Raw genomic sequence first — 24,553 nt, 5'->3', positions numbered from 1 at the left:
AAGTCATTATTATCGTGAAAATAATTATTAAAATTGGTAAAATCACATAAAGCACAAGTTGTCTTCAATATTCAATAACTTCAGCAGAAGTTGACACAATCCCTAAAAGTCATTGGAATCTGCGTTTTGTGTACATCAATCCAGTTTGTTTCAGGATCAATGCAGAAAATTTAAAATATGACAGCTCAGACAGATAAGACAGCCATAAGTATTCTTATGGGCATTGTATAATATTTCATCATGAATATATATTGTTTGTAATTGCATTTTTAATTGGGTTGCTGTATTTTTTAAATATATGACATTCATATTTATTATGAGCATCTTTTTCTCAGCCACCTCGTTGGGCATTTTGCCTGTTGTGGCTTGTATTTGTATTTCTTCTGCGTAGGCCGGCACAAATTCCAAAATAGCATTCACCATGTCTATACTGATTCTGTTTCTAAATTTTGTATTGATAAGAATTAATTTATTTAACCCTTTAACTCTTTAAGCGGCGCAGCAGAAATCACTAAAAAAATTTCAAAATGTCGTATCTTTTTTAATAAAGTAGGCTTTCTTCTGATTTTCAGCAGATGCAAACTAAGGGGTATAGGAAAAAGTGCTCCATTTAGAACTCAACTTTACAAAATTCTTTGCTTGTCAATATAGTACTAAAATAAGATGCTTTTAAAGAAACAAGATATCTCGTCAATTCCGCTTAGGGGATTAACATTCTTACCATCTACGTAGAAAAATAACTAGAAAACTCTTGGTATTACAAGCGGAACATTTTAAAGAACCTTGACATTCCTAATTCTAAATTTCAATCCAGATTTAATTAATTTTTAATTCATAATTTAATGAAAATTTATCGGAGTATTTCTTTCTAAAAGAATTTATATATCTGCATTTTATACAAAAAGATTTACATTAAAAAAAAGTAGACTGCAATCGCACAGGGAAATTTTTTTTAAATTACTAGATTTCTCACTAGCAACTATCCAGCTTTTTCTCAAACCAAATAATTCAATTCAATTCAATTTTATTCATAAATACAAAAAATACAGAATAATATAAGCGGGATAAAAATTGCTGAGAAGCCCAGATATGGCTCTTATTAGCAATCACAATTTTTTTGGGTTTTAGACATTAGTTGTAAGGATTTGATTCAGAATTAGATAATTCTGAATCAAATCCTTACAAATAAGATAATAATAAATAAGAGAAGACAAAAAAACCAAGAGAAAAAAAAAGGGCGGGGAACTCGAGAAAATAATGACATGACAAAATAAAAATAATACTTACTGGTTTCAATTGCGGTGCAGCAGCAATAGTAATCGGAAAGAAATTGTTTCATCTGTTTTCCCATCAGTTGATTCAGACATTTTGTTGGATTGAACTTAATTGATACGTCAAAAGAAAAATAATCCTTCAAAAAGACTAGATTCGATTGCAAAACAACCAAGTGGCCCACTTGAGTCATGGTTTTCTAGGGTTTCAAGTAGGGGTAGCATTTATAAATGAAGAGTTTTTTGAATATTTGGTGAAAACCTTTTATGTGTGGCATTGCACCTACCGAGCAACAATTGTAATCTGAAACCATCAGTTCAACAAGGGCAGCAGAATTTGGAAGATATCTTCTGCACGAGAGGATCCGCTAAAGACGTAGTGCTCGAAATCATGCAAGTTATGGTCATCAATGGAAATCTAAACGCTATTTGCTAGAAGATTGGTCAGATACTATCCAAAGTATAAGTCACTTTTTCAGACTTCTTCGCATCAATATTTCAGCGTATGAAAAGTTGCAGGTCATTTGGTGGAACATCTGCTGACGGGAGCACAGGAATAGGCTAGTTTATGTTGAAAAAAATTTCACAGCTGTTTCTAAACATCGCCACAGGTGATGAAACCTGTATTTATGCGCAAGAGCCGGATTAAGACATTCGAAGGCCCTAAGCATTTGAGTGATGTTGGTGCACTCCCCCCCCCCCCCCCACACACACACAAGTATATTTTACTCAATATCGAATCAATAAAAAAAGAACAGTAAATAGTTTTAAATTTAAGATAAATATCCTATTTGATAATTTTTCGTGGTGCCCCTTTTCTTCTGATGTCCTAATCACTAACTTATTCTGCTTAATGGTTAATACGGTCCTGCTTATGCGTATGATTTAGAAACCCAAACACTAACTGACAATTTGGACCTATATAGATGAAAAATCGTTGTTCCCTTGAATTATGAGAATATCTCCATGGAATGCAAAAGCAGAGATTCATAGGACATTTGAACGGTCTGTTAGATAGAAGTTTCAAAATTCTTTCAGGAAGTTGTCCTTAAAAAATGCAAAAGTGCATTCAATTTCAAGAGAATATTTCAAAAAGTTTCGAATTTCAACTCTGTTACATATGAAATTAATTCACTGCTGAAATCTTTTGGGTTGACCCTACATGCATAATAGATTCAATTGAAACGACTTAAATGAACTAGATTTCTTTTCCCACAATAATAAATAAAATTTTTGCGGGAAATTATATTCATTAAGAAACTTTTCATCATATTTATGCATTCATAAAAAACTAAATTTAAAGTTTAATTTCTAATAAATGAATAAATCAAAAGCATGCGACAAAATTTTTAAAATAAATCCAACTTTCGGGAGAAAAAAAAAGATAGTGAAAACGTGTTATCGGGAGAAAGAAAGACATTCCCATTCAATTTATTCAAAATTATTCAAACTTTAATAAAAAAAAACTTTTTTCCATTTTTCAGAAATTAAAAAAAAAAAAAAAAAAACCCCGAAGCTTGGTTCAAACGCAAACAGTATCAAGAAGCATTACAAGAAGGGAAATCGATACAAATTCTTTTTTTTATAATTTTTTTTCCTTGCTGTCCCGTATTTTCACTTTTTTTTCTTGGAGTTTTTCTTCTGTTATATATTATAATGTATACAAATATATATATATATGTGTGTGTGCATTCCATCATTTTTTTTGTTTTTGTTCTTCCTCTTACCCCTGGCATCCTTGTATTACGGTTCGAAATGCGGCGGAAGAATGATTCACAGAACAGATACATTTTCACGCAAATGATATCAGATTCTTTCTGCGCAGGTGATGGGAGCAGATAAGTAGAGCACAACACAGAATCCCGCCGCGAACTTGCGGATGCCGGTGAGCAAGATTTATCCAGTAGACGGCGCCCTTTTTCGGAATTCACAACATCCCGATCTGATCCTGGAAGAAGCAGTATTGGGAAAGCATTCGGCTCCCACGCTAATATTTTTGTCCAGTTCAATAGTACTCAAGGAAAGCAGTAGCAGCACACCACGGGCTCGACGTGTGCAGATTTTATAGTATATAGAACCATCAAAGAGCTTTTTTTCCCCTCAAATCCTATTTTCCCCCTTTTTTTCCCAATTTCTCCATCAAAAAAATCCTGAAATACCTAATAATAAGAGAACGAAAAGAAAATGATTGGTTCAACATGGGAAAATAAACAGCCGCACAAGGTACATAAATTTCCTTTTCCCTCAAAATAAAAAGGAATGAGGATCAAGTAGAAAGAAAGAATTTAGGTAAGAAATTGAGTTTTAGATATTTGAATTTTGAATTTTTTGTAACTGTTGAATGCCCATGACATTTTATGTGTGATGTCATAAAATAATTTACAGATACTTGAAAGATCTTCTGTCTCTGAAGAGATGCGATTCTCTGAAGTCTGTTTTAGAGGTCAAGGTTTCGGTAGCGTTCGATAAAAGCTCTATTCCCATAAAAAAGGATGAGCTATGTCATTTGAAATTCCAGGTGGTCGTAGCATGTTCAAAATTTTATTAATGGTATAATGAACACTATGCTTCTGTAAATAGTGTTCATTGATATTAGAAAACTTAGTCAACTGATATAATAAATTTCTTCACTCGATGGAATCGGTAGGATTTATCCGTGTTGGTTTGTAGTTTTTAACGTTGAATATGCACTCCTCGGGGAAAATTAGCTGTCAATCAGTCACACTGATGTTAATTATAAATTTATAAATTCCATTTTGACAAATGCGAAATCGATGAGCATAATATTTCAACATCATTTGTGTCGTTTTTCTTTTGACCCCTACTATATATATTTATTATTTATTTACTTTTTGACTTTTCATATGGTTGTTTTTATATGTCAAACGTTTAATTAGTTTAACCCCATCGAACAGCTCGCGAGTCATCATCAGCGTATCGATAAAATCAGGAGTTTCTCAATGAGTTTGTGATCTCGAAGTCCAAATATCCTTGGGAGTTCTCTTGTTCCAATTTTACACATTTTTTGGAGGGGAGGCGTCAAGATACAAACATACCGTCCATGTAATGAACTGAAATGCTTAAAAACACGTACAAAAAAGTATGCTCGCACTAAACGAAGAAATTGGTGAAAATTCGGAACAAATAAAATTTTTCAATAATTTAAGAGCCCTGTTTGACTCGAGGCCCTGGAACCTGCCCACGGCCACCCAGCTGTAAAGGTGCCACTGGATAAAATCTTTCGTTTAGACTAGCGATTGAGTAAAGCCGGGATTACACCATAACAGTTTGATAAAATCCTTTTTACAAAACTTGAAAAATCCAGCCAATAAAGCTCATAAGTTACATTCGAGCAAATACAACCCATAATCTTGCTGGTTGAATTTTTCAAATTTTATAAAAGAACTTTTGGAAAACTTTTATAGTGTAATCCCAGCCTTACCCAAACTTCATCTAAGTTGTGTCAAATACCAAGGAACCAAAGAAAGAAGAAAAGAACTATTTTATTAGGTCTATTTTTATTATCATTAAAAATCGAAATTATTTAACGCAGAAAAAATGTATATTATCGGAGCAAGTGCGTAGCGAGAGGTGGGGAGGGGGGGGGGGGTTTCTGCCCCCCGAAATATTGAAAAATGATTTATTTTTATGGAATAACATGATTAAATCTGTTGTTCTATCACTTTGTTGCTCCCCCCGAAATACTAGTCACTCCCCCCCCCCCCCCTCTGAAATAAATTTCTAGCTACGGCCCTGTATTGGAGAGTAGTACCACAAGAGCGTAGAAAAGCCTTTAACCTTTTACGTGGCATGGTATAAATCACCAAATCCCGGTGAATTGCCAGTCTTTTTAATGAAGTAGGATGACTTTCTTCCTATTTTCAGCAAGTGCTATGTAAGGGGGGTATAGGGAAAAATGTTTCAAATGCAAATGCCAAGGCCACAACACAGGCAAATTGCCCAACGAGGTGGCTGAAAAAATTATGCCCATAAAAGATATAGATGTCAAATACAGCAACTCAATATAAAAGCATATATCACCAAAAAAAATTAATAAAATTATGTTTAAATTAATAAATCTCTTGTTTCATTGAGAAATGAACTTTAAAAAATATCTGGGCTTATCATTGATCAATGCTTTTATGTATGTGAGCACCTTTGTAAAATGGATATCAATGCTAAAATAAGAGGCTTTCATGGAGGCGAGATATGTCGTTAATGTCGTTGAGAAGCTTAAATGACTTGATAACATACTTTGCGTAGGTAAGCTGTGCAGGGATTACTGTTAGAGTGAGCTCCGTGGCTCCCAAATGACTAAGCATATTGAAAACAGTCACAATTCTCAGATATTTAAACTGGCGTAGTATAGAAGCTGTCATTGATGAGCAACATAAAATAAATTCTTCTTTATTACTTTGAATATGTTTCCATGGATGGATTGTTTTATTTATTGCATCGTGTCAGTTCATCAGATCTTCGACAAATAAACTTAGTATATTCCTGTATAATATCGAACATACTTTTGCAAATTTGTTTCTGATAACTAATGATTACGATAGATAACAAGTAAGAACTAAAACCCATAAATTATGATGAGCAAACATTGATGAGTTAACTAAAACATTATTCGTGAAATGTTTCTGAACATTAGGGAGTAAAACGAAAGCCAACGAAAATGAGGGGTTATTCAAGCAAACTATAACAGCGTAACAAATTTTTAATAATTATTGATGATAGTTTGGGTGGAGTTCTCCTCTGCAACGTCCATTTCCCTTAAACTTGAATGGGATAAAGTATTTTGGCCATTCAACGAGGCTTCAGCAGCAGGTTTAAGTTAATAAATCTCTTATCCAATGTGACATACATCGTTCAAGTTTCCGAAAATTCGATTGTAAATGAATTCTGCAGTTACATCTCAGTTAAAGCTGCTCATCCAAGGTAAGTTTAACAAAACTGAAAAAAATTAACAGGTAGGTTGGATTTTTTTTTATTGAAGATCACTCACTCACTCTCTCTCTCTCTCCACGTGTGATTTCTTAAATGAGTATATTTATTTTAGTATTAAAAAATCATGTCCGAAATAAAACCGTAAAAAAATACTTAGTGTTATATCTGTCCAGCGAATGTCTTTCAGTTATGCACATCAGAATTCCCGAGGCCTTATAAGAAACAGAAGTGGACCATGCATATGTATGCATATGGTGAAAAATATTTCGAGCGTTTGGAGGTAAAGTTACTTAGATAGAGGCACTTTGCGGTGAAATTTGCTTAGATGGGTTTTTGCCAGCAACTTTTGTATGCATGATTTTCTTTTGCGAGTAGATGAAGCGAAGCACAAAAGAAAATTCAGCAATCTATCAGCACAGGAACCTCACGGGAAATGAATGCGAAATGCGCACTTCATCATTGAAATACGCCAACGATGAAGGGGGTAAATACAGGAGATTTTCTCTCGTGTTTGAGACTCCCTATATATATATATATATATAAACTATGAGAAGAAGTCTGAAGCATAATCTTAAAAGCAGAGAATCAGTTTTCAGCGCTAAGTTTCATATGCTTATCGTGTTCTCCATCTGCATAGCTACGAGTTTGAAAGATGAATACATTAAAAAAGCTGTTTTTCGTCCAAACTGACTTATCAGCCATTCAAATGCAAGCGATTAGGCATCATATGTTACCAACTTAGCAATTTTTATCCAGTTACCTTATTTTCACGCATTAGCTAGCATATCCAAAGATGATGCCACACTCTTTGCTATCCATTATCCGCTAAGGTTTCAACAGCTGGCCGATGCGAAGATGAATTCATGAAAGAAAGAAAAATCAACTGCCTTTATGGGGAATCTCGAACCTACGTCCTCTCATTTACCGAGTGAGCGTGCTACACCACTAGACTACAAGGGCAACGAACCTCAATTCTTCCTTACAGCTCTAGCTAGTTAGTGAGAGGACGTAGGTTCGATTCCGGCAAAGACAGTTGAATTTTCTTTCTTTTCTAAATTCATCTGTGCATCAGCCAGCTGTTTTGAATGTTGCAGTCTGGTGCAACCTCGGCATGATAGGCAAAGGAGTGGTTTAATGAGAACCACAGAAATATATGTAATAGACCGATATCAATTCTGTGCTCAGATGGCGAAATGTCATAAGTCACTTTTCCCAAAAAATTGAGTTGTCCACATTCCGGAGTCTCGTTCGTCAAAATTTTGGAAGGTGGCAAAATTTCGTCTTTCTGTTTCAGTTTATTAGGAAACAACCGAGGCAAATTGTAATAAGTCAAAAAGCCACAGTATCGCATTTTGGCAAAATATTATTTACGAATTTGCCATCGTGAAATTTTGGAAAAGCGACTTATAACATTTTGCCATCTGAGCACAGAATTTATATTAAATGCAGAATAAGTGCGTGAATAGCAATAAAACATTAGTTTTAACTGTAGCAAACGCGTTTTGTCCAGGAAATAGATGACGTAATAAAAATTGAGCATTCACTTACTGCTTCAATTTAATTATCGTCAACCTAATACGAAAAACAGGTACTGTATTCTATACGTTCTTCTGCATTTTTGAGAGATTGAAGAAATATGCTATCCCTTTTGTAATACGAGTACCTCACGTTCTGTCGTGCAATTTTAAATTTTTTTTATCCACCTCTTCCAATTTTACACACATGATTACAGAATACAAAAAATGCTTTGCAATCTATTTATGTTCTCATTTTTAAATCGTCTAATCTAGGCGAACTTGGTAACCGAAATTTTTGATCTAGATTCCACAAATCCAGATTTGTGGTAGCAGAAGGCTAAAAAGCTGTCTCAATGTATTTGTAAAACAGATTGGTCAGATTGACATTGATTTTTGACCCTAAAATGTAGAGAACAGACAAGTTTCGAATTAGCCATTTCAATCGATTCTTGGAGTCCAGATATTTAAGAATTATCCGAAATTTGTGACTCGAATTTCCTGGCGTGACAGAAAATTCAGGTATTCCCGATATTCTGGTCTCCCCCACAGTTTCCCGACCTAGCGGCTAATGCGGGAGAATACGGTATTCGTCATAAGATAATATAATAAGTCATTGATCATTTTGATCATTTTTGTCGCACCACGGTCATTTTCTGCACACGAGGGCTAATTAGACCCCGGAACCTATAATTTATTGCCGATTCCGAACGGTAGGCTTGTTTTTTTACTCATCGAGGGGTTGGTGCGCTAACCTCTCGATGGGGGACTTCCTGCGGTAGCAATTTTTTCTGTGGTCATGTCGCCGTTTCTGTTGTACCCCTGTGTCAGGAAAGTTTTCTGACAAGGACGAACCGGGTATCGAACTCGTGACACCTCTAAATATCCTTTGGTACTTTAGGCGAGTATGTTATCGACCTGGGCTACCGCACCCAATATAATAAGTTCACTGAGAGAGGAATGGGGAGTCATAAAATGTAGCATTTCTACACTTTTTTTTTTTGGAATACCAAATGATTTAGTGAATGTGTGGCTAAATGAAAATGAGAGAGTGCTAGTATGGCAAAATTTCCATACATGGTAGGTCTGATAACTGTTGAATACGAAAGAATACAGGGTGGTCCAGAAATCCTGACTCTTTTTGAAAAATATATTTAAAAAAGCTATTGAAGATAGAGACAAACAGCTTAAAGCATTTGAGAGATTTTTCAAAATTTTTTTTACTAAAAATTTTCACATGTGCACCTTTACTGACGCGCAGTATGTCAAGCCTATATAACATTTCTTGCCATGTTATTTATAATATGGGTGTTACAACGAATGTGGATGTAAAGTGGATAAAAAAATAAAAAAAAACTTTTTTATTATGTATAATTTATTGATTTTATTTTTATATTTGTGGCTGGTGCCACTGAACTTTTTAATTGACTCTGTGGATTTTTTTTGATTTTTTCATATCTGTACTTTCATAAAATTCCTGGTGGCCCAGAAGTTCTGACATGTTTTGAAGAAAACATGGAAGAAAAACTGGTTGTTTTTTTTATATTTAAAAAAATTTAAAGATAGGGACAAACGGCTTATATAAAGCATTCAAAAAAGAACGATCTGTTTTACCTAACTTCTATTCTTTGTAACAACCTTATTACAAGTAACATGATAAGAAATGCTATATAGGCTTGACATCCGCCGCATCACTGGAGGTGAACATGCAGAAATTTTGTAGTAAGTAAAAGAAAACGTTGAAACCTTCTCTCTTTCAAATGCTCCAAGCCGTTTGTCTATGTTTGAATGTTTTTTTAAATTTTTTTTTTTTTCAAAGAGGTCGGAACTTCTGGCGCACCTAGTATTTTCACAACACTGCTGAAGACGATGTAAGTTATAACCTCGCATGATTTCCTTGTATTTCTGGCATCCCCCATTGAAAAAGTTTAATCAGTTCTATTTCACCATTAAATATTTATCTTGAAATAATGCATTTTCTTTCTAAAGAATAAAAGAAATGAAATATTTTCGTAAAGAAATAGAAAATTAAGTGCTGTACATTATCGCAGGAAATAACAGGAAAAGTTTGCTTTTTTCCATAAAAAGACAGTGTGTGAGTCCGCCATGAAGACCAAGTCTTAATCACTAATCTCATAGTGAAACAGCAGCGGCCGGGACCCAAAATCCTTTAGGAGCTGTTTTTATCTGGTGATCTGACAGAAATGACAAGGGATCTTAGTAAAAGCTGTTTGCCTTAAGAAAATAGAGGGGAAAGATTCAAGTAGAAATCCTTTGTTGGCTCTAGCTTCAGGTGTCAAGTGAAGCCGACCTCTAACCGGTTGGATTATGAAAGTGGAATTCCTAACGATGTTCAAACAAATGCCTCATTCGATACCATTTTCAAAAAAATCATTGCTGGATACTTTTTTTTTTCTTTTTTTTTTTTTGGAAATAACTTTGAACAAAAATTTTATTTTTTTATCTTCCTAAAAAATATACATTATCACTATTACACTATAATGTTGTTAAATAGTATAGTTTTCGATACTTCGGAGTTACTTCTCGACATTTGTATAGAAAGTGCAGGTTACATGGAATATATATACCATTTCTATTTTTTCAATTAGGGTCAACCGGAGTAAGCTTGGCGACAGGCTGTAATTTTTTAAAATAATTTTGTAGCTCGATATCAAACATATATTACTTTATAATAAGATCTGGGGTCTCTATATATTAATTATAAGAAAGTGAAACAGGCACAATTAAACATATTTATTTTTGTCACACCAAAAGGATACTACCAAGGAATTAAATTTCAGATTCAGAGTTTGTTTAGTCAAATTGTGATATTTTCTGCCATAAAAAAGTAGTTACACTAAATCTTCACGAAAATATTCAGTAGAATTTTATTTACATAGTAGTACGTATATAATATCAGATTAATTTTTTAATTAGCAGTAATGAAATAAACTGGGGTTTCACTCTTATACCCCGCATAAAAATATACGACGGGGTAAGTGTGGCACCTGTAAAAATGTAATATTTTTCAAGCGATTTTTGTCTCAATACATTTGTATTAACATTCACATACAATTGATTTTCAATCCACTACTCGTGTTAACTGCATTTAACATGCATGAAGGAGATAATCTATGAGGTTCCATGCAAACACAAATATCCAAATACAAGTTATGCTAAAGAAAATTGATGCGTGATTGCAACACTATTTTTTCCTGTTTCAACAATTTGTATCTGAAAGTAGTTACAGCTCATCTTATTGAACATGTTTCGGCGGGGAACGATTTTTCTTCCAGTGATCATCGTATCGTTAGTTTTTTCTGTAACTTTTCTTCGATCAAGGTTGATAACAAAAGACTGGTTCCTTGTTTTTGGAGAACTAACTTTGATGTTTTGAGAGAACGGTTAGCAGAAGTTTTCAAAGACCAGTTGGAATCAGTCGGAGTGGTAAGTCAATGGGAGGAAGTTTAGTATGAAGCTGTCCTCTGTTTTGCATGATGTCATACCCTTTGTTCCAAAAAGCGTGTTTGTACATCGCACCCCCTATGGTTCACGGATACCGTGCGTAACATTTATCTTGAAAAGAAAAGAGCATTCAGGAAGTATAAAAGTGGACGAGGCGACCTGTCATTGTTTACTGATAAAAGAAGGGCATTAAAGAAAGTGATAAGGGATTTAAAGAAAGTTCAATCTAGATTTTCAGATAACATTGACTCTGACCCAAAATAATTTTTTAGATACGGCAATAATGGACGCAAGGGACCGTTGCCCCCCCCCCCCTTCGATAGGAGGGTTTAGGGTAGAGAGCAATTTCGGCATGTGCAGTGCTTCCAATCACTTTTTCGTATCTGTTTTCAATAGAGAAAATGATCTTCAATGTACGGGAGTTGCATGGGGTTATAAAATCCTCAATGATATTCAAGTGGAAGTCCTAAATCTTCTAAAAAATGTGTGTGCAAGTAAAGCACCGGGACCAGATTATATCTATTCCAGGGTCCTCCGGGAATGTGCTAATGAATTTTTGGGGGCCAGTTGCACAAGTGGAGATCCTCAAGGAAGTGTCCTTGGCCCATACTTTTTTTCACTTTTTATCGATAAACTCGATCAGGTTATCGATGGGATTGCTAGCAAATTCGCAGATAACGTGAAGCTAATGGGGGAAATCGGGAATCAAAGCGATAGGGTGTTGCTCTCTGGAGCATAGGCAAGTGAATGGAGCATGTCTTTTGCGTTGACAAGTGCATGATCGCTCATTTTGTTTCAAAAAACCCACGTTTCTCTTACGAGTTGCATGGTGTCACTATCCCGGCTGCAACTAAGGTCACCGATTTGGGAATTCTCATTGACGAGCGGCTTAGGTTTTCTGAACATTGTTCAGCGGTGGTCAAAAAAGCGAATAGAATGCTTGGTCTCATTTTCAAAAAGGTCTCTTCACGTTCTCCTAAAGTCATTCTTCCACTTTTTCGAGGCTTAGCTCGTCCTGGACTGGAGTATGCTGTAATGTTTTGGAGACCATACCTGCAGAGGGACATAGACTTGGTTGAAGGGGTGCAGAGAAGAGCTACGCGTGTCCTTATTGGCACACGGGGCTTGAGTTATGAAGAGAGACTTCATTTTTTGAATATGTTTACATTAGAAGAACGCAGGTGTCGAGGAGATATGATCGAAGTGTTTAAAATTTTCAATGGGATGGATAGGATGGACCATGAAATTTTAGTACACCGCCAATCGACTGCTTTTACAAGGGGACACCAGTATCGATTGGTGAGGGACAATGCAAGGTTATGGTGTCGCAGGGAATTTTTCTCTAATAGGGTTGTTAATAAATGGAATAGCTTACCCCCGGAGGTAGTTAATTGTAACAGAATTGACACGTTCAAAAAGAAATACGATAAACATGTTGGGGTAAATCGAGAGGCTATCCATACTTAGAATACGACAACCATAAGTATTCTTTATGGGCATTGTCTGATATTTTATCATGTTTATATATTGTTTGTAATTTCATTTTTAATTGGGTTGCTGTGTTTTTAAAGTGTATGACATCCATATTTGTTTTGGTCATCTTTTTCTCAGCCACCTCGTTGGGCATTTTGCCTGCTGTGGCGTTGTATTTGTATTTACATTTATAATATGATTGAGTCGTCTTTTAAGGAGCAGATGATAAAAATTAAGTAAAAGTGATGGGTCAAATGTGTACATGAATTAATTTAAAAAATGAGTTCCTACTTAGTGGGTCATACGTTTCCTTAATTCCATTTGATCACATACTGGCCGTTTTACAGAAAACACTGAAAACATTCGTTAGAATTCACAGCACCTTGAAATTTGTATCTAAAGTGCATGTCCATAAAACACCTTAACTCATCTTCAGAATTTATGTTTCTTTTTGTTTATTCATGTTTATTTTTTAACTGCACAGCTTTTAAAAACATGTTTTTTCTGGTAGTACATTTTTTTAAAGTTTTTTCAGGATTTTTATACTTAACATACTTTGTATTCAATGTTTAGAAGACAGTTTATCATTTTAGGTATGCAAAAATATTCTTGTCGGGAGGAAAGAAAGGTATCGAATTAGCCTCACTCTCTTATAGGTTCTCCGGTATTTCTCTTTTAAAAGGGGAAAAAAATTGATGTCACATTTACCTTTTTTGAAACCACACTCGCCCCAATTCAAGGGGTAGGTGTGGCATACCAACTAGCTTTCCAAAAAAACTTTTTCTGTTAAAACTATGACACATTTGTCCCAAATTGGATTAAAAAGTATTTGCACTTATTTTATGGACAAAATAATAAAAAAAAATTGTTTCGCAGCTCCATCAGTTTATCCACAGCATTGCTTCAAAGTCAAACTTTAATTTCTTGTGCCACACTTACTGATTGACCCTACTCTAATTTAAAACATTAAAGTCCGTTAAAACATTAAAGAAACCTGAAATCTGTATGTTTAGAAAATTTGGAATCTTGTTTTTGCATTTGACAAGTGTATCGCATTTGAAAATAAATATTATATCTGAGAAAAAAGGCATTTAAAAAAATCGTTTTTACGGGGCAATATGGAATAGAGGGTTGAAAATGAAGAAAACGAATTCAATATTTAATGAGTCTGTGAGAATGAAAAATGAAAATTTCATCCTCTTTTTTTTGTAGCTGATGATGCGGTTGTGTCATAGCCTATTTACAAGAGTCACATTGTTTGGAAGCCCTAAGCACTTGAGTAATTTTGGTGCCTCCCTCCCCCCCCCCCTCCCCACGACTTTGCAATTTCAATTTTGAATATCATATAAACAATATTGAATTCAAAAAGTCCTTGAAGAAAGAGAGAGATAAATATATAGAAAGATCTATTTTTTTCAAGAAATTAGGATTGAAAATTCTAATGAAAAATATATTTTTATTCGTTGAGTAAAATTCGCGACCCTTCTAGTTCGGCGTACCAGACACACCTGCTCCTCCTTCCCCCCCCCCCCAGTTGCAGCCCTGACTGAATGGAGCAAATCCAGGGAGATGATACCACTGGAGAAAAAATGTAATAACCAGCGAGTAAATACATGCACTGTTGAAAAAATTTTCTTGGATTGAAACAAACTGGTGCACTGCGTTCATTTTGTAAACTTTCCCTTATCAATAAACCCGTTTCTTTGAATACCATAGTTGTGCAACTCTAAGGTGCCTACACACTTTCATGTGCTTAATTTCTTTCTAAAACCCCCTCACCATACTAGTTGTTTGCTCTAAACCATAGTTTTACAAACTTTTTTGTTCCATCGCCCCCCAACTCCAACAAGCCCATAGAATCCTATGTTATAACCGTAGCTTCTATCGCCCCTCCCCCCGACACATTCCATCGCCCACCAGGGGGCGATATTGCCAACTTTGGGAAAAGCTGCTCTAAACTGTTGTTAGTGTGACTGATAATAACAGTGGAATGAAAAGGATAAATCCTCAACTTCTTCCGAAAAAAAAGGAAAATGAAATGAGAGAAGAAATGTGGAAATTTTTAGAAAATGACACACTGACTTTGTATACATATCCAAACACAATAAAATTATAACGTTATAACGAATTGCCGCTAAAACGGGTTTCTTACATTATAATCCGTATATGGAAGATTTTTTCACTAAAAATTAATAGTAAAATGCTAAATGGGTTTGGCGCTATAACGGGGCTTGACTGCACTTATAACAATGAGACGCTTTCCAGATTCATCAGTAACGCAGTGTGGACTTTATGTACGTATAGGGGAAAGTATATACATTAGGGAAAAGTATATATATTAGGGAAAAGTATATACATTAGGGAAAAGTTGGCATAAAAAGAAGCATTACGTTTAGAGAAAAAATATTCAAATTCACATATAAGTCTTCAATAATTTAGCTCCCACCCCTCTTTAACCCAGGCCCTTTAGCCTACTTACCATTGTACAGAATAAGTCTTAGTGAATCTGCCCAGTGAATTCTAGATACTGCTGTGGGAGTTGGTGGCATACGGGCTTCACTGAAAGTTTTAATTTGACCCACGCAAAATGTGTGTGTGTCTGGAAGGTTGGTGACCACTGCTGTAGAACTTGCCTCCCTGAGTGCCGTCTTAACACATGGACCCACCCGGGTACGGTTTGAGAGCTTCATCATAACTAGATCTGTTTACGATTTTTGAGTGTAAGTACGCAAATTGGTAGACAAGTATTTTCAGCTTGGTAAGTGAGCCTCAAATAAATTGCTTTCCCGGGAAGGGGGGGGGGTCTATGGTGCTATTTGGACGGTTTTCCACTTACTTTAAGGAAATTGTGCTCTTGAATTTCTACTGGATTATTAATGCTGGGTAAAAAATGTGATGCCCCTTTTCTCCTGATACCCTGAGCACGTACTTATTTTTCTTAGTGGTTAATCTGACCCTGGTCACAGATGCAATCCTCCTTCGCTATCCCGAAATTGTCAAGATGGGCCCCACAGATAACACGATACACATTATTCCTAAACATTTTTTTTCCTACTTTCGAAGAAATATTCTATTCCAACTCGGGAGATATTTATAATATTGCATATTATCGACACATAATCTTGAAAAAAAAAAAACAGTACTCTATCAAACCGAAGAGGATCGCTCGCTAAAAATGAGCACAACACAATAAAATACAACACTTGTGATGCATATTGTGCTTAGTTTCAAATTATTGGATACATTTCCAATAACTAAAAAAAACCTTAGAAAACTTGCACGAGCGAATTTCAGGAAGTGAAAAAACAAATATTGTCCTATAGCAGCTGAGATGATGGTGACAACCGAGTGACAGTGAGTCTATAGCATCATGGGAGGCGGGGGGCATTTTGAAGTAGCTTATAACTGTTCCATTTGGCGGCCATCCCTGAAAGCGGAGAAAATCCGGTATTCCATATTGCCCGACTACTCCATAATCCCCGCACTTTCTATATATGGTAGAACAGCAGGGCCAGGGACTTTGTCAGATGCGGAATGTGCAATTGCACCGGGCCGCAAAATATTTGGGGCCATAAAACTGAACTTTATTACATTGACTACGTATAATATTTTAATATAACTGCTTTAAAAGTCTAAACTTGAAATTCTATTGATTCTATGGAAAATGTGCGATTTATAAACAGACACACAAAGGTAGTGAACTCTCGCAGCCTCTACATCCTTAAATGGCGCCTTGATTTTTGACAGGACCAGTTTAAGATTTATTTATTATTATTTAGTATCTGGCTTTTTATATTGGTTTTTAAGAAAATTTATAGTTTCAACTACATGAAAAAAATATAAGTAAGACTTATACCTAAGGTCTCCAGAGTCCTGTCAGCGTTTCGAAATGGGGGGTGGGGGCATGGTTTTAACAGCACCATAGGAGATTCTCTGGGCCTGTCACTCTATCAGACTTGAGGTGCCAGTCACATCGATTCCAAATCTTATTTCAATATTTTGTTTTGCATATGTCTCGTTACGTGAAACTCCTTATCGACCTACGCTATCCACTATGTCCATGTGCTAAGACGGCCCTGCTTTCTGGAACCTCCTCGGAAAGGTTTTTTGATTGATTCGAATTTTCAGACTTTTACCAAACTTCCTAAATTAAATTCCAGTGGATGTTTTGAGTAAAAATGAGTTAATCTCTGGGCCTAATGCCTAACTCAAACACGATATCTCTCGTAAAATTCAAGAGGGCCACAAAACTGTTCTCGCACCGGGCCGCTAAATGACCAAGTCCGGCCCTGTAGAACAGTTTTCAAGAAGAATATGTGCGTTCATCAGCGGCCAAGAAAACTTTATTCATTTAATTTTTAATTAAGCTTAAGTGCTTTTAGAAGTTTGCATGTATAAATGGTATTCGACTTTGAAAAAATTGGAAAACTCAAGACAGAAAAAAACATTAGTTTATACCTCAACGTCGCACGCACCTCATGAATAGAAAAGAGAAGGATTTTTAAAGGTAACTTTGCTCTGGAGCAAATGAATTTTTAAGTTGTTTTCTTCTGATTATTTTTTTATCATTATTATTTTATTTTTTTTTTCCTCGTTTAACGAAGTGTGGATGAGAAAGAGAAGTAGAGAGAGGCTAAGGAATAATTTATGGCGAATTCCCCGTTTTTCCGCTCATAATAAATTACGCTCGATTTGATTTTATTCATTCCTCTTCCACGCATGTTGCCTATTATAAATATTAAATAAGAATTTCTCGCAAAAAAGAGAAAAAATCTGAGCACAAAATATTATATTTTTGCTTTATGAATCACATTCACCGAATTTCTTGATTTTTTTTTTTTTTTTTTTTTTTTGTGTTTCAAATGTGTCTGGTAACACTCTTGTGGTATTGTCACTTCGTTAAATATCAGCCACGGAATAATTTATTATAACGAGATTTAGTACGTGAATTATTAGTTTGAATTATATCACTTGACTTTACATTTAGGCACCTGATATCCAAATATTTTGCTCTTGTGTGTAAATAATTAACCCTGGCTGCGGGAATAGAGGGAGATATGCTTCTCTCTGAACAGTAGCGTAAAAAATATTTCCTTTTTATCAGTTGTCTTTTGTGAAAGATAGATGACACTCAAACTCATACGGTGCAAACAACAGTGAAACTTATATAAGGCCGGGATTACACTATAAAAATTTTATTGAATTCTTTTATAAAACTTGAAAAATGAAGCCAATAAGCCTGTTGGTTACATAAGCTTGAATGTCACCGATACGCTTTTCGGTTGCATTTTTCAAGTTTTATGAAAGAACTTTTCTAAAACTTTTATTGTAATATTGGCCTAAAGGCTGCTGCACACTACTCTGACTCTTGGACAAAGGCAGATTTAACGGCGGGGGGACCGGGTGCGAGCCCTGGTCCCGACTTTTGTAGGTTCCCGCAAAACCCCAATTTTACACTTTTTTTCTAATTTAAAGGGCCCATTATTTCCTTATCACCCGGGACCTCAACCGACTTTAATCCATCTCTGCTCTTGAGTGACATTCCTATGTCACAGAATTCCACACGAATGAGAATTCGCCATTTCACTGGCATAACGTGGGACCACGTCACGTCATAGTAGTATGTAATGACTTTTAGACGGAAACTGTATGAGGCGGAAACCTGTCTTCGACGGAATCAAAAAATGGTCCCTTCATTGATTAATGTGCACCTTTATAAAATGGAAACCTGTCTAAAATGGAATATTATCTCGGTCTCTTGACGTTCCGTTTCGTGCAGTTTCACTGTACACAATACAATTGAGAAAGAGGTGCGATACGGAAAATCTAGGTTTGAGCCCCCCAATCATCAACAAAACAGCGATCGGTGGTAGGCAGCCACTCTACCCACTACCCAAAATTACACTTCCGTCCAATATAGTATAATACAAGAAAATCTGTTAGAAAATAGAGAAATAATGAAAAAATATAATGTATGTGTTCGCCATCTATACGTCATTCTAAGAACTTCATGTTAAAAAGAAAATACTTGCCTAAAGTACCAAAGGATGTTTAGAGGTGTCGCGAGTTCGATACCCGGTTCATCCTTGTCAGAAACCTTTCCTGACACAGGGGTACAACAAAAAAACGGCGACTTGACCACAGCAAAAAATTGCTACCGCAGGGAGTTCCCCCCATCGAGGGGTTAGCGCACCAACCTCTCGATGAGTATAAAAAACAAGCCTGCCGTTCGGAATCGGCAATAAATTGTAGGTCCCGGTCTAATTGGCCCTCGTGTGCAGAAAATGACCGTGATGCGACAAAAATGATTAAAAAGAAAAAATTCAGATCTTCACAGGTTGATTGAGCAGGATATTACGCTGATTATCTGTGGTTGATGGGAGCATTCTGAGAAATAATGCTTGCTTGAGTGTGATCTACAAGTCAGGGAGAAAAGATTCTCTGCTTTTATATGCAAAACGTTGTAATTTGCTGATCCGTTGTCACCTTTCTGTTGAATATTTGACTCAACAACTTCCAGTTCGATAGGTCTGGGTTCAAATTGTACACATGGCGAGACGATCATGAACTTGTTGGTTAGTTCAATACTATATCCTCCATCGCGTCATTTAGTTCTCTTTTTTGTTAATGTATATGCTAAAACAATATCAAGAATGCTGGAATACGAACATGATGGCAGATTAATGCTTCTGTTAAGGTTTCAAGAGACTTTCATCTGTTTCATCGGATAAAAAAGGCAACGGCGGTTCGCTGAAAAGAAAAGAAAATTTATTTTATCAAAAAACTATTCAGTTTTTATATTTTCATTTCATCAATTGGTTGCTCAAGTTATTTTTAAACAAATTTTTTGTGTAGGTTTATGTGGTAATAGATTTATTTGCAAATGATTGTGAAAGCCCTTAGCCTATATGGGAAAATCGATATTATTTTCAACAAAAAACTTCTAAATCAAATGAAATGTAAACCAGACAAAAGTCAATTTTTATAGGCCTGCCTAACCGTTTAATATAATTTCAGTTTTAAAACTATATATTGGTAATAATTATAGACTAGCAGTTGATTGGTAATCGTGTATATTTGCGAAAAAAGAGGAATCACAATCACTCAGGGTTTAAATGAGAAAATAATACAAAAGGAAAGAAAATAGAAGAGAGCAAACTAACCTATCAGGTATAAAAAACATGGAGCTATTCTGAGCTAATCCGATGCTTTTCTTGTCATTGTTTAAGATGTAAGCAAACATCATTTTTACTCTTCAAGCGCAATCCTTCTTCTCTTTCTCTCTTTGTTAGAGAACAAATTCTCGTCACGTTCAAAAAAGACGTTCTTCAGCACCGTATTCTTTGGTGTGTGTATATATGGTGTAGATGTGCTCTCTCTCCACACAAGACTATGCCTCAAAACCGCTCCAGATATATCAAAGAAAATAAAAAACATATATATATGAAAGAAACCCAGAATGGGTAAGGGATGAGACGCTTCCAGCTAGTGGCAATGATACTCTCTATTCAATTGGATTTCCCGAATGCAGGGCAATAAATCGACACTTTGGCGCATCACAAGAATGAATCATACAATCGGCCCATCAGCAAGATTCTAGGCTTTCCAAAAAGAGATTTGATTCTTGCTCAAAATCTATTTTCAAGTAATTGAATTGGTAGGTGACTTCGGATGCGCATTTTTTTTATACTGGTAGATCTAATATAAACCCAAATCGTACATTTGTACTAGAAACATCTGTTTGAACGAACGGAAAATTTTATGGCTCGAAGTTTATGCGTGCGGAATTTGAATGTAACCGAAACACATAACGTTAGCATATATCCATTGTCTGATATTTACGTGAGGAGCATATACTCTAGATATACTTGGGAAAAGTCGTTCGCAAGGAAATTATACTAATATGAGATTGGAAATCATGAAATTGTTGATAATTTTAGTTTATTTTTAAATGAAAAACTTGGACAAGATACTCTATATTTGAATTGAAATCGAGATCTTGATGGAGTAATTTAGACAGCAACTTCCAATTCGAATGATCTGAGTTTCAATGTCTGTAATAGCATGAATTTAGTGTTGCGGTTTCGGAATTTGAAGCAAACTGTAAATTTTGGTACAATATAAAATGATCATTTAATCACAAAATGTTATTCACCGTTTGAAGAAAACTGAAAAAAGTGATCCTTTGCTTATGTCTACGAAAGAAATAGTTCAATGAAGCCAATGATAAAAGAATACACGAAATGAGTATTTTTAAATCAAGTCCACAAAATTTGGGAATTCAGTGAGTAAAATGTCATACTCAATGACTGATTGGGAGAATGCATGAATACAATAAAGCATCAATCTCAACTTAGGAATTTTAATTAAAGTTCTCGTCGTATATATATACATCTTGAATCAATAACAGATAAGCCGGCAGTCATGTCATATGTCTACGTTAGAATCCAATTTTTTGGCATTGGAAACTAATTATGTGCGAACATACTGTTTTTCTGTAAAAAATACCTGAGGCAATGAAATAATAATTCTCGTGTCATAAAAACTCGAACTTACGGATTTAGGTATTTTGATTATATATAAAAGCTTTTCAATTCTTCGAATTGTTTTTCCTACTTCTCACGTCAATTTGATGTTACTGTATATAATATCGATATTTTATATCCTCCCCCCCTCATACTAGAAGCATGAATGTGCAATGTCCTTGGGAAACAAAAGAACGCGGGAAAAGACGTATGAATCCTCTACTTTGCTATTCTACTCACGCTACTCTATGGAATTTAGTTTCCTATGTTTTTAACACGTGTTTCAATAATGATACACATTCGCTTTTCAGGCAAAATTTAGGTAGCAAAATAAGGTACCCAACCACCTGATAAAATGAAAGCGAACATTTTCACATTCTTGCTTCTAGCATGAGAAGACTTCTAGCATCAATCAGTGAAATTAATTTTTTAAGAACGAAAATTTCAAACTTGGAAAAAAAATGTTTGCATTAGTTTCACACAGTTATGCTGAGGATGTCAAGAAACATTTTAGAGAAGTTTTTTGTAATTTTTTAGAGTGATCTAGAATAAAGAAAACCATATGAACAAAATCGAATTACAGACACGGTTAGAAAAATATAAGGATCGATCCCCACGCACGCGAAAACCAATTTTTTCTGGTAAGAGTTCAGAACAGAAAAAAGTCCATCTATAATATCATTTCGAGCACAGTATCCATCAACGTCATCTATTCAAAGAAATTCGGTTTTTTCGATTTCTCACATCCGATGAACAAATCTATATCATATTTAAAAAAAAAAAAAATATATATATATATATATATATATATATATATATATACACAATTATGAAACATAATATAATTTCGTTTTAAACAAATTCTATTTGTAAAGTATTTGAACTTATCCTCCATGAAAGAATTTATGGCCACGTTCGTTCCTGGTTTTCTAGTTGTCAACATGGTTTTATTGGTAAGAGATCTTCGTTAACTAATTTAGTCGAATTTTCTCAAGATGTAGCTCAAACTATAGATAATAAGCAGCAAATTGATTTCTCAAAGGCTTCCGAGTCAATCAATCATATTATTCTTCTTCAGAAGGTCAGGGGTTGGGGCTTTTCTGGACATCTGCTCAAGTGGATTGAGTCATACCTTACTGGGAGATCTCAGAGAGTAATTTTCAATGGTTCTAAATCCTCTTGTTATGCATGTTTTTCTGGTGTTCCCCAGGGGTCGATTTTGGGTCCCTTACTTTTTATTTTATTTATAAATGATTTACCTGATTGTATCGATACTAAATGCTTAATGTTTGCTGATGATGTAAAAATTTTTCATGTTATTAATAATGCTGATGACACTGCTAAATTACAAGAATCTATTAACAAACTGAATTTATGGTGTGTAAATAATAAGTTGTATTTAAACATTAATAAGTGCAAATGTATTACCTATAGTAGGAGGCATTCTCCACTTATATACGATTACAGTATTGATGGTCAATTACTTCTAAGGGTTGATTGTGTGAAAGATTTAGGTGTGATATTTCACAGTTCTTTTTCGTTTAACCAACATATTAATTATATAGTGTCTAAAGCATCCAGAAGTCTTGGTTTTATAATTCGTAATAGTAAGCTTTTTCACAATGTTGAAACTATTTTGTTACTTTTCAATTCCTATGTTCGATCTGTTTTGGAATACTGTAGCATAATTTGGAATCCACATTGCTAATTTAATATAGTTAAAATTGAACGTGTTTAAAACAAGTTTTTACGCTATGTATATTTTAAGAAACATCAGTCATATAATCACTACTTACCAAACGAAATACTTCGCTCATCGTTCTGTTATGATTCCCTTGAAACTCGCCGTCTCAGGGCCCTTACTAGGTTTTTTGTAAAAATTATTCACTCTGATATTGATGCACCTGATATTCTAAACCTTATTACTTTTTATTGCCCACGAATCAATCTTAGATGTCGTAATCTTTTTTATGTTCCTCCATATCGTTCTGATGTTCTGAAAAATTTTCCATTGTACCGATTTCTGAGATGCAGTAATACTGATTATGTATATTTTTAAACTTTGAATTTTGTATATACATGTTTTTCTTGTATTCATATATGCAAACTGTAACTGGGCTTTTGCCTGTGGTTTGTATTTAAATATACAAATACAAATACAAATACAAATACAAATACAACGCCACAACAGGCAAAATGCCCAACGAGGTGGCTGATAAAAAGATGCCCATAAAAAAATATGGATGTCATATGTTTCAAAAATACAGCAACCCCATTAAAAATGCAATTAACACAAATTATAAACAATATATACACATGATAAAATATTATACAATGCCCATAAAGAATACTTATGGTTGTCTTATTCTAAGAATGGATAGCTTCTCGATTTACCCCAACATGTTTATCGTATTTCTTTTTAAACGTGTCAATTGTGTTACAATTTACTACCTCCGGGGGTAAGCTATTCCATTTATTAACAACCCTATTAGAGAAAAATTCCCTGCGACACCATAACCTTGCATTGTCCCTCACCAATCGATACTGGTGTCCCCTTGTAAAAGCAGTTGATTGGCGGTGTACTAAAAGTTCATGGTCCATCCGATCCATCCCATTGAAAATTTTGAACACTTCGATCATATCTCCTCGACTCCTGCGTTCATCCAATGTAAACATATTCAAAAAATGAAGTCTCTCTTCATAACTCAAGGCCTGTGTGCCAATAAGGACACGCGTAGCTCTTCTCTGCACCCCTTCAATCAAGTCTATGTCCCTCTGTAGGTATGGTCTCCAAAACCTTACAGCATACTCCAGTCCAGGACGAACTAAGCCTCGAAAAAGCGGAAGAATGACTTTAGGAGAACGCGAAGAGACCTTTTTGAAAATAAGACCAAGCATTCTATTCGCTTTTTTGACAACCGCTGAACAATGTTCAGAAAACTTAAGTCGCTCGTCAATGAGAATTCCCAAATCGGTGACTCTTGTTGCATCCGGGATAGTGACCCCATTCAACTCGTAAGATAACCATGGGTTGTTCGAACCAAAATGAGCGACCATGCACTTATCTACGCTAAACGTCATGCCCCATTCATTTGCCCATGCTGCAATCTTGTTTAAGTTGGTCTGGAGCAACTCCCTATCGCTTTCATTACCGATTACCCCCATTAGCTTCACATCATCTGCGAATTTGCTAGTAATTCCATCGATACCCTGATCGAGTTTGTCGATAAAAAGTGAAAAAAGTATGGGGCCAAGGACACTTCCCTGAGGAACTCCACTTGTGACGTCTGTCCAACCAGAGAATTCCCCGTTCACCATAACTCGTTGCGACCTATCTCTTAACCACGATTCTATCCAA

At 35.2% G+C, this 24,553-nt stretch overlaps 1 protein-coding gene across 1 annotated transcript in view; it reads left to right on the top strand.

Moving 5' to 3' along the window:
* The first annotated feature begins 3,192 nt into the window (after window positions 1-3,192).
* LOC149085340 (uncharacterized) overlaps window positions 3,193-24,553 on the top strand; it is a 57,294-nt gene continuing 35,933 nt past the window's right edge. Inside the window, exon 1 of the mRNA XM_089233303.1 lies at window positions 3,193-3,560. The gene's annotated coding sequence lies outside the window, so the exon portion shown is untranslated. The remainder of the gene's footprint in view (window positions 3,561-24,553) is intronic.

The sequence above is a fragment of the Pholcus phalangioides genome, unplaced genomic scaffold (assembly GCF_987345545.1).
Source record: "Pholcus phalangioides strain wild (caught in Gottingen) unplaced genomic scaffold, Ppha-v1.0 ptg000007l_1, whole genome shotgun sequence".
NCBI lineage: Eukaryota > Metazoa > Arthropoda > Arachnida > Araneae > Pholcidae > Pholcus > Pholcus phalangioides.
The sequence above is the reverse complement of the archived record's forward strand: the minus strand, read 5'-3'. Positions and strand labels throughout refer to the sequence as shown.